Consider the following 13,789-nt stretch of genomic DNA (forward strand, 5'->3'; position numbering starts at 1 on the left):
CCGTACCATTATCAAGGTGATGCGCTGTCTCTTCAGGTTTGCGACAGGCAATGAAGTTGCTTTCACTCAGCTTATTTGAGGGCGCTCTTTATGAAAATGCGGGTAGGAGCGCAGCCCTTTTTTGTTTTTTCATATTTCGTGAGGTTTGTTTGACAGTCGGAGAAAATTGCACGCAATTAGTACGTCGCTGAAAACACAGCAGTGAGATGTAATTTGGGTGTGCCTGGAGGTGCCTACAAATGCCTCATTGACACTTGGATAATTAAGACAGTACTTATCGAATTAGATAATTCATTGCAATTGTCTAGTTAAATTTCAGGAACAAAAGAATTACTGGTGGCTACTCCACTATACTGGAAACAAAAAAAAATTGGAGGACGCTTAAGCTTCGCGTTCAAGAGTGGAACGCGATAGCATTATCGCACCCCGTTAGCACAGCCCACTCATTCGCTCGGTATGCTCTTGAGTCACACAAAGACATAGTTTTCATATACAACACTTCTAAGTCCACAGTACAACTTTGGGGCATCCTCGCACCGGTCCCCGCACGGCCCCAATGCGCTCAAACGAAACGAAGGGTAGAAGCGGGCGAGTGGCGCGCCACCTGTCGGGGCAGTGCCGTACATTGCGAGGAGGGGGTCTTCTGTGTTTGCCGCAAGATGGCTCTGCGTGTGCGCAAAGCGCAGAAGAAATGTAGCGGGAACGTACTTTGCTACTGCTTCAATTGAGACTTCTGTAGTTTACATGCTCATAATTACCGATATACACCGCAGTGTAACTTTCTACGGTACGTGTCTAAGGCAACACCGCATTCACGAGAGGCGCTTTTGTCCCGCTTTGAACCATCGAACTCATCGCTGATTGGTAGCGTCTCTGTCTCACACTCCGAAGACCCTGGTTCGATTCCCACCCAGCCCATCTTGCAAGTTGTTTTTATTTATGAATTAACTTCCGGGATTTTTTCGCTCACGGCCAACGCCGCCAACACCGACGACACCGGCTTTTCTGTGACACGAGCTCCTTAACGCTGTCGCGTTAATATGCACTAGGTTTTTTCGAGGATCGCAACTGCTCTTTCTTTAAGTCTTGGTGCATGATAGTTGGAGCACCCTGTATAATTCCCTCAGTAACCGAAATGAGGCCAAGCCGGATTCACTCGAAATCATAATCAACAGCAGTCATGCACAGGAGCGATTATGCTCGGACTCAGAAAAAAAGACAGAGAGAAGCTGCAGTTTCGCCGAAAGGCGAAGCAGTATTAATGATAGCGAAGTATACGACATTTACACGAAGGAAGATTACTCCACCGAGAGGCGCCAGATTCTTGTTGGTGGGAGAAGACTCGAGTTGTTCACTGATGTGACGGCCTTATATGAAGATTTACAAGACCTCATAGTGGGAGACAGTTCAATTTCACAACCTGAGTCACACGATGTTTCTTCAAGTCCAAGATATATATATATATGGGGTTCGGAAAGCTGGTCGGGCCCCAGCCCCCTCCGGAACAATGAAAACTTTCCACCCATGGACGCTCTCTCATACGCCCCCAAGCAATGAGCGGCAACGGAGCCACTGTGGAAGGAGACGACGACGGGCGCGTTCGCACACTTGCGCCGAGGGGCGTCAACGAGCTAGTTCGCGGGCTGTGCGCGGACGGCGGAAATGCCCTAGCTATGTACAGCTTCGCTGTAAAATAAAGTAAGGAACTAACCAACCAAAAGTAACAAATGGTGGGACTAAATAACCTTACGAAGAACCCACACCGAACACATTAACGAAGTCAGAAAGTAATTCAAGAGACTTCCAAGTGTGTGTGGCACTTGGTAGCATCTTCGTGCTCCATGTCAAAATATAAGAATGAGAAAAATAAAAAAAGTTGATCGTGACTTGATTGTCACGCAGGCTTTCGCCTTCATCCTATTTAGCCTACGCTAAATAGAATGAAGGCGAAAGCCTGCGCGCTCACGAGACATTCATTAAATTACTTGACATTCTCATTCGAACGCATTGTTACTTCCTGTTACTTGTTTTCTCCCACCAAAGGTCATGAGTTCGAGTGCTTTAACTAAGTCTACCATAATCAACTGTGTTCGAGTGCCTTAATTAAATATATTTTAATTACCTGTGCCTTCATTTATTTCGCCCTAACTAATAGCATATGGGCGTTGGTTCGACTCCCACCAAAAGTCGAGGGGTTGATTCCTACCAAAGGTCGTGGGTTCGAGTGCATTAATTAACTCTGTCTTAATTAACTGTGCCTTAGTTAACTTTGTTTTATATAAAACCGGAGGTCGAGGGTTCGACTCCCACCAAAGGTCGTGGGTTCCAGTGCCTTAATTAACTCTATCTTAATTAAATGTGCCTTAAGTAACTTTGCTTTAATTTAAAACGAGAGGTCCCCGCAGGGGCGTTTGCGTCAGCAGGCGTTTTGGTGCGTTGCGACACCACGTACCCGAGCACACGAGGGTTGGACCAGCCGTGTCCGGGGAAGAGGGTATCCTGGGGGGTGAGCCAATGCCGGAGGCTTGGACCTGTACTGCCTCTCGGCGGTGGCAACAGACCCCTTTGGCCTCGGCTTCACGTAGACGGCACCCCCCGACTGACCCTTTGCCGTTTCTCCGGCTCCGGTTGCGTGGAGTATACCACTTTTGTCGGCGCCTGTACCTCTGCAGCTTGTATAGGCGCGTCCAGGTGGTCGTTAGCGGGGCCAGTGTATGCTGGAACGGGTGTAGTAGGTTGAGGTCCTACGTATCGGTCTATCAGCTCTTGAAGAACTTGTGCGTCCGTGCCCGGATGGGTGTGAACATGGTGTGAATGATTTTTTGCAAGTTGTGCTGTTGTGTGTTCTTGCTTTTGGCCGGATCGAGGAGGCAACGGAGGATATTCCACGTTTTGGGTAGGTTTGGTTGCCGCTCCATGCTGTCGCATGTGCTGTGCCAATTTTGACGAGTAAGTTGTTGTGCATAGTTTTCGATGTCACGGGTGAGAATGCTAATACGTTTCCTGAGCGTTCGGTTGAGGTTGTTTTTGTATCTGCGTTGCAGACTGGCGAGGGCTCCCCACATATGCACTAACTTGCTATCTGCCTCCTGCAGATTGGTTTCCTCAGGCACCAATTTAGTGGCTTCGCTCGCGTCTTGCAGCAAGGACGCGACCCAATCTTCGAAAGGAGGTTGGGTACCGGAGAAAAAGGTGAGAGGTCTGGTGCCGGAAAGCGTCCCAGTTCGTTATGCGGAGTTGACCGCCCCTAGGCTTTCGCGGGCCCGCTCGAACTGTTGTTTGGATTAAATATCGGTCGCTGCCCAAGTTTTCTTGTGTGTTGATACAGTCTGCATGTGGAATTCGTTTTGCGAATGTCAAGTCCGGAGTAGCGTCTCTGCTAACGCTGTTTCCCGTATACGCGTGGGACAAGTTGGATCCGTGAAAAGGTTGCGTTCTATCCGCTGCTGCAGCTGAGTTAGGGCCTCACAGTTGACATTTCCTTCTGAAGTGTATGCTGGCGTTGCCGCTTTAGAGATTGGTTCGAGGGATTTGCGTTTGTGCGGTGTTGGTTGCTGGGTGGTTTGCGGGCAATCTATTGCAGGGACAGGAAGGATATCTGCATTTGATGGTAAGTGTTTGGGTTGTGTGTCTGCAAGTTATGATTTGAGCTTAGCGTTTTCTGTCTTGAGGTCTTGTATCTCAGCACGTAAGGATCGAAGCTCCTGCATGAAGCTGTGCATGGTAGCGTCACTGTGTTCACTGGGGTTGCTATAGTTTGTGTGGTGTGACCTGTGTGGGAGACAATGCTGGCCCAGCTTACCTTGGGGGGTGCGTCTTGCACTTTGACTGTGGTCGTTCTAAGGCTTGCGTTTCCTTGCTGCTGCGTCGGTGTTGAATCCGGTGCGCTCCGGGAGTGACAGCGTCCCTGTGACTGACTGCGACCTCGGGAGCGGCTGCGTCCTCGTGAGTTGCTGCGTTCGGAAGCCTGCGGTTGTGGCGTCGACTTTGGTGTTGGCAGAGCTGAGTCTCCAGTTGCAGAAGTCGATGGCCCCGTCTCCTGGTCCGCTCCTTGCTTTTCCAGTCGTAGGCGTTCCCATCGTCGTTGGAGTAGGAGGTGTGGTATCTGGAATCGGCGATGGCAGGCCTTATCACCAGTCGGGTGGTCTTTGCCGCAGAGCGCGCAGCAAGGTTGACAGGGGTGATGAGCCGGCGGATTTATTGTGTCACAGCTCTTGCATTTCTTCTGGGTTGGAGTGGGGCATACATCGGCCCTGTGGCCGACGGTCCCGCAGATGTCGCAGACCTCGATGCGCTTCTTATGTAGATAGCATTTGCATTCTGCTCCGCGGTAGTAGACATGGTACGCGGTACTTGCTTTCCGTCGAATACGATGAGCACTGAATTAGTATTACCCATGCGTCGGGCCTGCAGAATCGTAGGGTTCTTCCTGTAAACGAGACTGTTGGTAATGTCTTCTTCCGTGTCATATGAAGGGATGTTATGTATAACTCCTTTGGCTGTGTCCTCCGGCGGTGTGGCGTATGCTGTGGCAGCGAAGCGGACTGCTCAGTTGGGGAGACTGCGGATGCGGCAGTATTTTTCGGCGTTAGACATGATTGGCGTGCTAACTACGATGACGTTATTATCCGCGCATGAGCGGTAAATGTCGTCCTCTGCTTCTTTCGTTGTAATGCCCGTGATCTGTAGTATTGAGTCGCGTATCTGGGCGTCTCCTAGTTTTGACACGCTGAAACCGTCTCTTGAGCGAATGACAATCTTGACATCGTTCTTCGGAAGTCGTGGTTGTCGTGGTGCGCGTGGGCGTACTGCTGACTGCTGGGTACTCTCGGTGCGTGCGCTTGCTGTTGCATGGAGGGATCCGTGTATGAGTAGGGATGATGCCTGTGTAGTCTGTCGTTGCTTACGGTGGCTGACAAGCCACCCTGCTTCATCGGTAACTTCTTCGGGGGCTATTTTCGTGCCTTCAACCTCTACTACCTCCATGGCGAGTGGAGGGGCGGCGCTTACTTGATCTCACGGGGATGCGGGTCATTGGGCGAAGTCCTCGGGAGCCGGGATGGCGACAGCGACGCCGCGCACCTTCGTAGCTGCGGCGCACCTGTTTCTCGGCCAGACGGAGCAGCTGAAGATCACGTTACGGTTAGCAATCTTGTGGTCACAGAAACCCTTGTCTTGGGTCCCTGGTGTCGGGACTGGTCTTGATCGGTAGCTGACCACTTCCGGAAACTGGTTCCGACATTAGTTTAGAACCAGCGGTGGTTGTTTGGCCCCAAGAGTTTGAAATATACGGAGCCTCCCTTAATGGCGAACTGCACCTCCGCCGCGGGTCGGCCCCGCATTGCACTATCTTCGGGAACCTTCGCCGGGGGTCGGCCCCGCATTGCACTATCTTCGGGATCAGCCCACGTATGGGGAGTGCTTAACGCCTGCTTCACCCCTGCTGCTGGTCGGCCCGGCATTGCACTATCTTCGGAATCGGCCCGCGTATGGGGAGTGCTTAACGCCTGCTTCAGCTCCGCTGCGGGTCGGGCCGGTATTTCACTAACTTCGGGATCGGCCTGCGTATAGGGAGTGCTTAAGGCCTGCTTCACCTCCGCCGCGGTTCGGGCCAGCATATCACTATCTTCGGGATCGGCCCACGTATCGGGACTGCTTAACGCCTGCTTCACCTCCGCCGCGGTTCGGCTCGGCATTGCACTATCTTCGGAATCGGCCCGCCTATGGGGAGTGCTTAACGCCTGCTTCACCTCCGCCGCGGGTCGGCCCGGCATTGCACTATATATTGGATCGGTCCACGTATGAGGAGTGCTTAACGCCTGCTTCACCCCCGCCGCGGGTCAGCCCGGCATTGCACTATCTTCGGAATCGGCCCGCGTATGGGGAGTGCTTAACGCCTGCTTCAGCTCCGCCGCCGGTCGGGCCGCTATTTAACTATCTTCGGGATTGGTCCGCGTATGGGGAGTGCTTAACGCCTGCTTCAGCTCCGCTGCGGGTCGGGACGGTATTTCACTAACTTCGGAATCGGTCCGCGTATCATCATCATCATCAGCCTGGTTACGCCCACTGCAGCGCAAAGGCCTCTCCCATACTTCCCCAACTATACCCCGGTCATGTACTAATTGTGGCCATGTTGTCCCTGCAAACTTCTTAATGCCATCCGCCCACCCTAACTTCCTGCGTCCCCCTGCTACGCTTCCCTTTCCTTGGAGTCCAGTTCGTAACCCTTCATGACCATCGGTTATTTTCCCTCCTCATTATATGTCCTGCCCATGCCCATTTCTTTTTCTTGATTTCAACTAAGATGTCATTAACTCGCGTTTGTTCCCTCACCCAATCTGCTCTTTTTTATCCCTTAACGTTACACCCGTCATTCTTATTTCCATAGCTCGTTGCGTCGTCCTCAATTTAAGTAGAACCCTTTTCGTAAGCCTCCAGGTTTCTGCCCCACACGTGAGTACTGGTAAGACACAGCTGTTATATAGATTTCTCTTGAGGGATAGAGGCAACCTGCTGTTCATGATTTCAGAATGCCTGCCAAACGCACCCCAGCCCATTCTTATTCTTCGGTTTATTTCAGTCTCATTGTCCGGATCCGTGGTGTTAGAGTTGTAGGACGATCCCAGCGCTGACATCCAGTTGTTGGATCTGGAGGACAATCCCAATTGCTGTCCCCCAGATATTGGACCTTGCCGTTGGGTGCGGGAGTAGGCCGAGGTTGAGGAGGACTTTGAGATGAAAACTGGAGGTTTATTTACATTATTTACAGTGAGAGTACAAAGAAATTAACAGTCATAAAGTCATTACGGGTCGGCAGCAACTCGGACGCTGCGGCCCGTGGCAAGAAGCTCGAAAGAGATGAATGAAGGAATGCTCTCTTGCTGCTCCCGGTCTCTGGCTTTAAACCCCTTCGGTGTCTCGAAGTCACGTCCCGTTCGGCCTATGGGCGAGCCCGCTCAGGTGGCGTCATTTTCGGCCAATCGGCGAGCCCGCTCAGGTGTCGTCATTTTCGGCCAATGGTAGGCGCCCATGCGAGTGTACGTCACATTCGGCTCAGAGGGTCACTCCTTGGGCTCCAATTGTCCGAGGGATTACTTGTCTGTGGTATTGCCTTCCTGGTCCAACTGCCGTCACAAAGACGGACGGGGGGATTGCCCCCAGGGCTTCACGGTGCATTACGGCCGTTGTTGCCTCGCGGCTTGCAAGCGCCGTCACAATAGGCGGATGGGGGGAGACGGGTTGTCTTCGAGCCGCCTTTCAAAGCTGCAAAGCAGCTTTGCTCGGGACCCACGTTACCTGGAACCGTGCCAGGCTCCCGCTACACTTTCGGGAAGAGTCAAGCAGTGAATAGCTCCACATGCGGCGCACGAGGTGGGGGACGCCAACTTGTTTTGACGTACTACGCCTCGGATACGTGGTAGATGTGCTTCTCCGTTCCTTAATTAGGTGTGACGCGATTCGATGTGGTCTGGTGAACTCGAAGGAGGCTCAGGAAAAGGTCCCGTATTTAACAGTGGTCACTACCTGCCCTAAGTAGATGTATTCCCTTACCACTTCCAGTGCCTCGCTACCTATCGTAAATTGCTGTTCTCTTTCGTGACTGTTACAGATTACTTTAGTTTTCTGCAGATTAATTTTTAGACTCACCCTTCTGCGTTGCCTCTCCAGGTCAGTGAGCATGCATTGCAATTGGTCGCCTGAGTTACTAAGCAAGGCAATATCATCAGCGAATCGCAAGTTACTAAGGTATTCTCCATTAACTTTTATCCCCCATTCCTCCCACTCCAGGTCTCTGAATACCTCCTGTAAGCACGTTGCGAATATATATCATTGGAGAGATCGTATCTCCCTGCCTGATGCCTTTCTTTATTTGGATTTTGTTGCTTTCTTTATGGAGGACTACGGTGGTTGTGGGGCCGCTATAGATATCTTTTAGTATTTTTACACATGGCTCGTCTACACCCTGATTCCGTAATGCCTCCACGACTGCTGAGGTTTCGACTGAATCAAACGCTTTTTCGTAATCAATGAAAGCTATATATAAGGGTTGGTTATATTCCGCACATTTCTCTATCACCTGATTGATAGTGTGAATATGGCCTATTGTTGAGTAGCCTTTACGAAATCCTGCCTGGTTCTTTTGTTGACAGAAGTCTAAGGTGTTCCTGGTTCTATTTGTGATTACCTTAGTAAATACAGTAAGCTGATCGGTCTATAATTGTTCAAGTCTTTGGCGTCCCCTTTCTTATGGATTTGGATTATGTTAGCGTTCTTCCAAGATTCCGGTACGCTCGAGGTCAAGAGGCATTGTGTATATAGGGTGGCCAGTTTTTGTAGAACAATGTGCCCACCATCCTTCAACAAATCTGCTGTTACCTGATCCTCTCCAGCTGCCTTCCCCCTTTGCATAGCTCCCAAGGCGTTCTTTACTTCTTACGGCGTTACTTGTGGGATTTGAAATTCCTCTAGACTATTCTCTCTAACATTGTCGTCGTGGGTGCTACTGGTACCGTATAAATCTCTATTGAACTCCTCAGCCACTTGAACTATCTCAACCATATTAGTAATGATATTGCCGGCTTTGTCTCTTAACGCATACATCTGATTCTTGCCTATTCCTAGTTTCTTCTTCACTCCTTTTAGGCTTCCTCCTTTCCTGAGAGCATGTTCAATTATATCCATGTTATAGTTCCTTATGTCAGCTGTCTTACGCTTGTGGATTAACTTTCGTCTCCTTTCGTCTCTTTCGATAGATCTTTCGTCTCATGCGATAGCTTACTGGTATCCTGTCTAACGGAGTTACCACCGACTTCTATTGCACACTCCTTAATGATGCCCATAAGATTGTCGTTCCTTGCTTCAACACTAAGGTCCTCTTCCTGAGTTAAAGCCGAATACCTTTTCTGTAGCTTGATCAGGAATTCCTCTAGTTTCCCGCTTACCGCTAACTGATTGATTGGCTTCTTATGTACCAGTTTCTTCCGTTCCCTCCTCAAGCCTAGGCTAATTCGAGTTCTTACCATCCTATGGCACTGCAGCGCACCTTGCCGAGCACGTCCACATCTTGTATGATGCCAGGGTTAGCGCAGAGTATGAAGTCTATTTCATTTCTAGTCTCGCCATTCGGGCTCCTCCACGTCCACTTTCGGCTAACCCGCTTGCGGAAGAAGGTATTCATTATCCGCATATTATTCTGTTCTGCAAATTCTACTAACAGTTCTCCCCTGCTATTCCTAGAGCCAATGTCATATTCCCCCACTGACTTGTCTCCAGTCTGCTTCTTGCTTACCCTGGCATTGAAGTCGCCCATCAATATAGTGTATTTTGTTTTGACTTTACCTATCGCAGATTCCACGTGTTCATAAAAGCTTTCGACTTCCTGGTCATCATGACTGGACGTAGAGGCGTAGGCCTGTACGACCTTCAATTTGTACATCTTATTAAGTTTCACAACAAGACCTGCCACCCTCTCGTTAATGCTATAGAATTCCTGTATGTTACCAGCTATGTTCTTATTAATCAGGAATCCGACTCCTAGTTCTCGTCTCTCCGCTAAGCCCCGGTAGCACAGGACGTGCCCGCTTTTTAGCCCTGTATATGCTTCTTTTGTCCTCCTAACCTCACTGAGCCCTATTATACCCCATTTACTACCCTCTAGTTCCTCCAATAACACTGCTAAACTCACCTCACTAGATAACGTTCTAACGTTAAACGTTGCCAGGTTCAGATTCCAATGGCGGCCTGTCCAGAGCCAGGCATTCTTAGCACCCTCTGCTGCGTCACAGGTCTGACCACCGCCGTGGTCAGTTGTTTCGCGGCTGCTGGGGACTGAGGGCCGGGGTTTGATTATTGTATTCATATAGGAGGTTGTGGCCAAGTACTGCACCAGGGTGGCCAATCCTGTTCTGGTGAGAGAGTGCGTTACCGGTTCTGGTCACCGGGATCAGGCCGCAGCCCACGCCTGTTTATGCAATTTTATCAACGCGCGGATTTTTTTTTTATCCGGTGGAAAATTGCGCGGCACCGGGATTCGAACCACGGTCCTCTCCCACGGTTCTCGAACCACGGCCCGCGTATGGGGAGTGCTTAACAATTGTTTCAGCTCCACCGCGGGTCGGGCCTGTATTTGACTATCTTCGGGACCGGCCCACGTATGAGGAGTGCTTATCGCCTGCTTCACCTCCACCGTAGGTCGGCCCGGCATTGCTCTATCTTCGGGAACGGCCCACGTATGGGGAGTGCTTAACGCTTGCTTTAGTTTGGCTTTATGGGTCTCACGATTTTTAAGCGACAGCAGCAGCAAAGAGTCAGAGGATTGTGTCAGGTTGCCTGAATTTCAGCTGCGACTGCTATGCTCAAACTACGACACATGCGTTGGATGCGCGCTGTTTTGATCTTTCTGTTTCAGTAATGTCGAGTGGAATATAATTTTAGATGCTGTCAGTTTACTTTAATTCGCCACAGGGTTTCAAGAACTCATGCACAAGAAAGTATTGAAATACTTCTTTTAAGATTAGTAGAAGACAACAAGTGGCAACAGGGTGCAGTGGTTAATATGCTCCTAGTTTTCTTTATGCGCGGATCACTTCACAGCAACATCTCTGAATATATATATATATATATATATATTGCGTTTTTCCATGCTCTGTTGTAACTTCGTAACCAAATGTTCAAAATATTCGTTTCCAATTACCTCTGTTTTGATGCCACACAAACCAATGAACTAAGCTTTCGTTATTTATATCACGTAATATATATGGAAATTATTCAAAGATCAAGAAATCGCCGCAACGAACTGCTGCAATATTAAAGGCCAACTGCAAATAAATTTCACATTGGTAAATTGGTTACAAATGAGAAATATTTATCGCTGAAGCGTCCTTGGCAAAGGTGCACAGGGCTCGTAAATGCGTAATTTTCTTTTTAGAAGACTCTTAACAGCGCCTAAGCAGACAACTCATGCACCCGTGATTACCGGCTATGACGTAAGTTTCGGCCGCTGAGATTTTTCGACGAGTTGGGGGCAACCGCGAGTGCGGCCTGAGGTCATGCGAAAAGCCGCGCGGTCTAGCTCATGCGTGTCTTCCGGTGGGCGGTAAGTCGACGTTTGTTTTTGTTTTTTCAGTCACGGTATGAAAAACGACTATTTCTGCGAGATTTTCGTGACCCTGCCAGTCTAATTTCAATCGTAAAGTTTTGTGCGGTGGTTCCTCTATACACTATCAGATGTTCCGCGGTCGATAGGTACCAGGTCTTATGCGTCATCTAAGATTGCTCGACAATGCGGCAACAGACCCGACAGGATGAGTGGATCGACTGGAGCTTAGGTCAAGAAACTCAGACGTCATTCTGTGTGACCTTCTTTACGGCCTGCTGTCCAAACAGCACCGGCCTATTGTGACACTGCGGGTCCGTCTACGGCACAGCTGCTTGCCAGTGTCTTTCGCAGCTGTTCGAGCGCCGCTGTCTGCCTTTCCGGAGACAAATAATGGGCGAGACATGAAAGGCTATTGCCTCCGGAAGCTCTCGTGTCTTAAGAATTCGGATCAAGCTAGCATCAAATAGTCTGAATTGCCGCATAGAGCGATGTTATAAAATTGCTGTGCAATGCGAACATTGTCTTACGAAGTGCGCTGACCACCGCCAGTCACCTCTGTAGCACAACTTTTCTTCTGTGCTTTGTATTCAAAATGCAGGACGGTTTCCTTCTTTTTTTTTTCTTTCAGAAAAGGTGTATGGAATGAGGGACAAGAGGAAGAAAAATGAGGGGACGCTGCGCACGCGTCCTGTTAGGCTTATTCGACTTGTCCAGCTCGTGTCAACGTATATACTATAAAATGAATCAACATCAACTCGCCCGAATCGCGACTATTTTCAAATTTGCACGAGGTACAAAAGTAATCTTTCTAGCTGATATAGGGAGGACGTCATTGTACATCAGAAAAGCCAGCCATTGTATCAAATACATTCCACTTACTCGGCCTTCCCGGAATTCATCGAACGCAAAGTACGCCTCGGTAAGATATTTATTGTCGTGGTTGATATTTATGTACAATCTTTCAAGTTGTGTTTATTAGGAAGCGTTCGTAGATATTGTCACAGTTGAGCGATGATGACGACAACTATAACGGCATGACTGAACGCTCGAGCTAGGCGGAAGCCTATGTTTTCGTGCTGTGTAGCTTGACGAGTATCAGCTAGTTACTGTCGATTAAATATACTACTCGTAACAATATCTTCAAACCTGAACAAGCTCCGACTAATTCATTCATCATCAAAAAATTCATCGGCCCTTTCACTCTCTGAGGAAGGACGACCAGCGAAGCATTAATGTGTCCTTCTAAACTGACAAATATATACCAGAAAAAAAGCAGTTCTGGGTCCGGGTAAATATTCACAGTGAAGCAGACGCGCGTATGAAGCGGTTTATTGACGTTTCGGTCGGGGTCCGGCCTTCATCAGAATACTACGATATATATATATATATGCAGTTAGCGCATCAAGACAAAGAGACAGCCGGCGCTCACGTGCCCGGTTTCGTTCGTGTGCCCGCTCGTCACGGGCACGCTGCGGATCGTGGTAAGGGATAGCTACGACAGATTTAGCGGCGCCCCGCCGCCGGCGCTGACGTTCCCGGTTCTTCCCACGCCGCCGTTCTTGACGGCCATGCTGCGGGTCTTCGTCGGCCGGCACACACGACCGGCAAGGCTCATCGACGAACGTACGATCGCTCCCGTCGTCGTTGTAGGACACGTTGCTCCTCTTCCGTGTGCACGATACGCGTTCCCCCCATGGAACTGCTCAAGAACAACTGCCGATAAGGTCGCTAGGCGACACTGACGTCACTCTATAGACGAACACACATTGGACGATACATACGTGTACGTTTATTACGGCCTTTACACGGACACGGTTGCTATCGGGGGCGAGCTCCACCACTGGAAAAGCTGGCGCCACCGTCGGCGTGACGTGGCATGAGGGATCACGTGGACACAGAGGCCGCGCCGGCTGCTTCGGAAGCGCCGAAGCTAGCTGAAAACTAAAGTTTAAAGTCCCAGCTGCGCTGCGGTTCTGATTAAGTGGTGAGGCTTTACCGCCTTGGATGTCTGCTTGACAACATTTGAAAGAACTATAATAGGTACGGTAGTGGCTACCTTTGGAGGTGTGCAGCATGCTATAGGCTACTGCTTGGTGCCGCAGTGCCGGACGTACGCAACGGAGCCCTGTGTCAGCCTTAATCACACGTAGCCGCAGGACAAGGAGCTGCGTGAAGCTTGGCTCGCGAAACTATGTTCCGGAACCGCCCATCTCAGCAAAACCCCCGTTTCGGATTACAGTGAGAGTGCTGCAGTAGGGTCACATTAGTGAAATGAATTTTCTGAAGTACACAACTGATCTCCGAAGCTGACTGTAGGCTCAAATACGCGCGCCCACATCGCACTCGGTGCTCTGTCCGCCTCAACGCCAGCAGAAACTGCGGCCATGCCGACTTATGCCACACCAGTAGATCCCATAGAACCATTTACCGTTTAGATGTCGCCATGTCATACTAAGTAGATCGTGCGATGCCAAAAACAACCAGCAGAAACTACCGCTGAGCGTACTTAACATACAATACGGAGCGCTCGCCCAAGCCAGCATGCCAACTGCCCATTGATGGCGCCAATGCAATATGGTGGTGCCCGTGAAAAATAAAACGGCCTATAAAAGGGACCCGGAAGAGATGGGACGTAATGCTAACACATTTATCTCGCATTTACCGGTAATTCACCACTGAATCTCTCTTTTT

At 49.8% G+C, this 13,789-nt stretch overlaps 1 protein-coding gene and 1 pseudogene across 1 annotated transcript in view; one reads left to right on the forward strand and one right to left on the reverse strand.

Moving 5' to 3' along the window:
- The window catches only part of LOC126520892 (scoloptoxin SSD14-like), a 97,628-nt gene that overhangs the window by 36,346 nt on the left and 47,493 nt on the right, over positions 1–13,789 (forward strand). The window lies entirely within an intron of this gene.
- Positions 3,575–4,986, reverse strand: LOC140216263 (uncharacterized; annotated as a pseudogene).

This window comes from Dermacentor andersoni, chromosome 3, assembly GCF_023375885.2.
Source record: "Dermacentor andersoni chromosome 3, qqDerAnde1_hic_scaffold, whole genome shotgun sequence".
NCBI lineage: Eukaryota > Metazoa > Arthropoda > Arachnida > Ixodida > Ixodidae > Dermacentor > Dermacentor andersoni.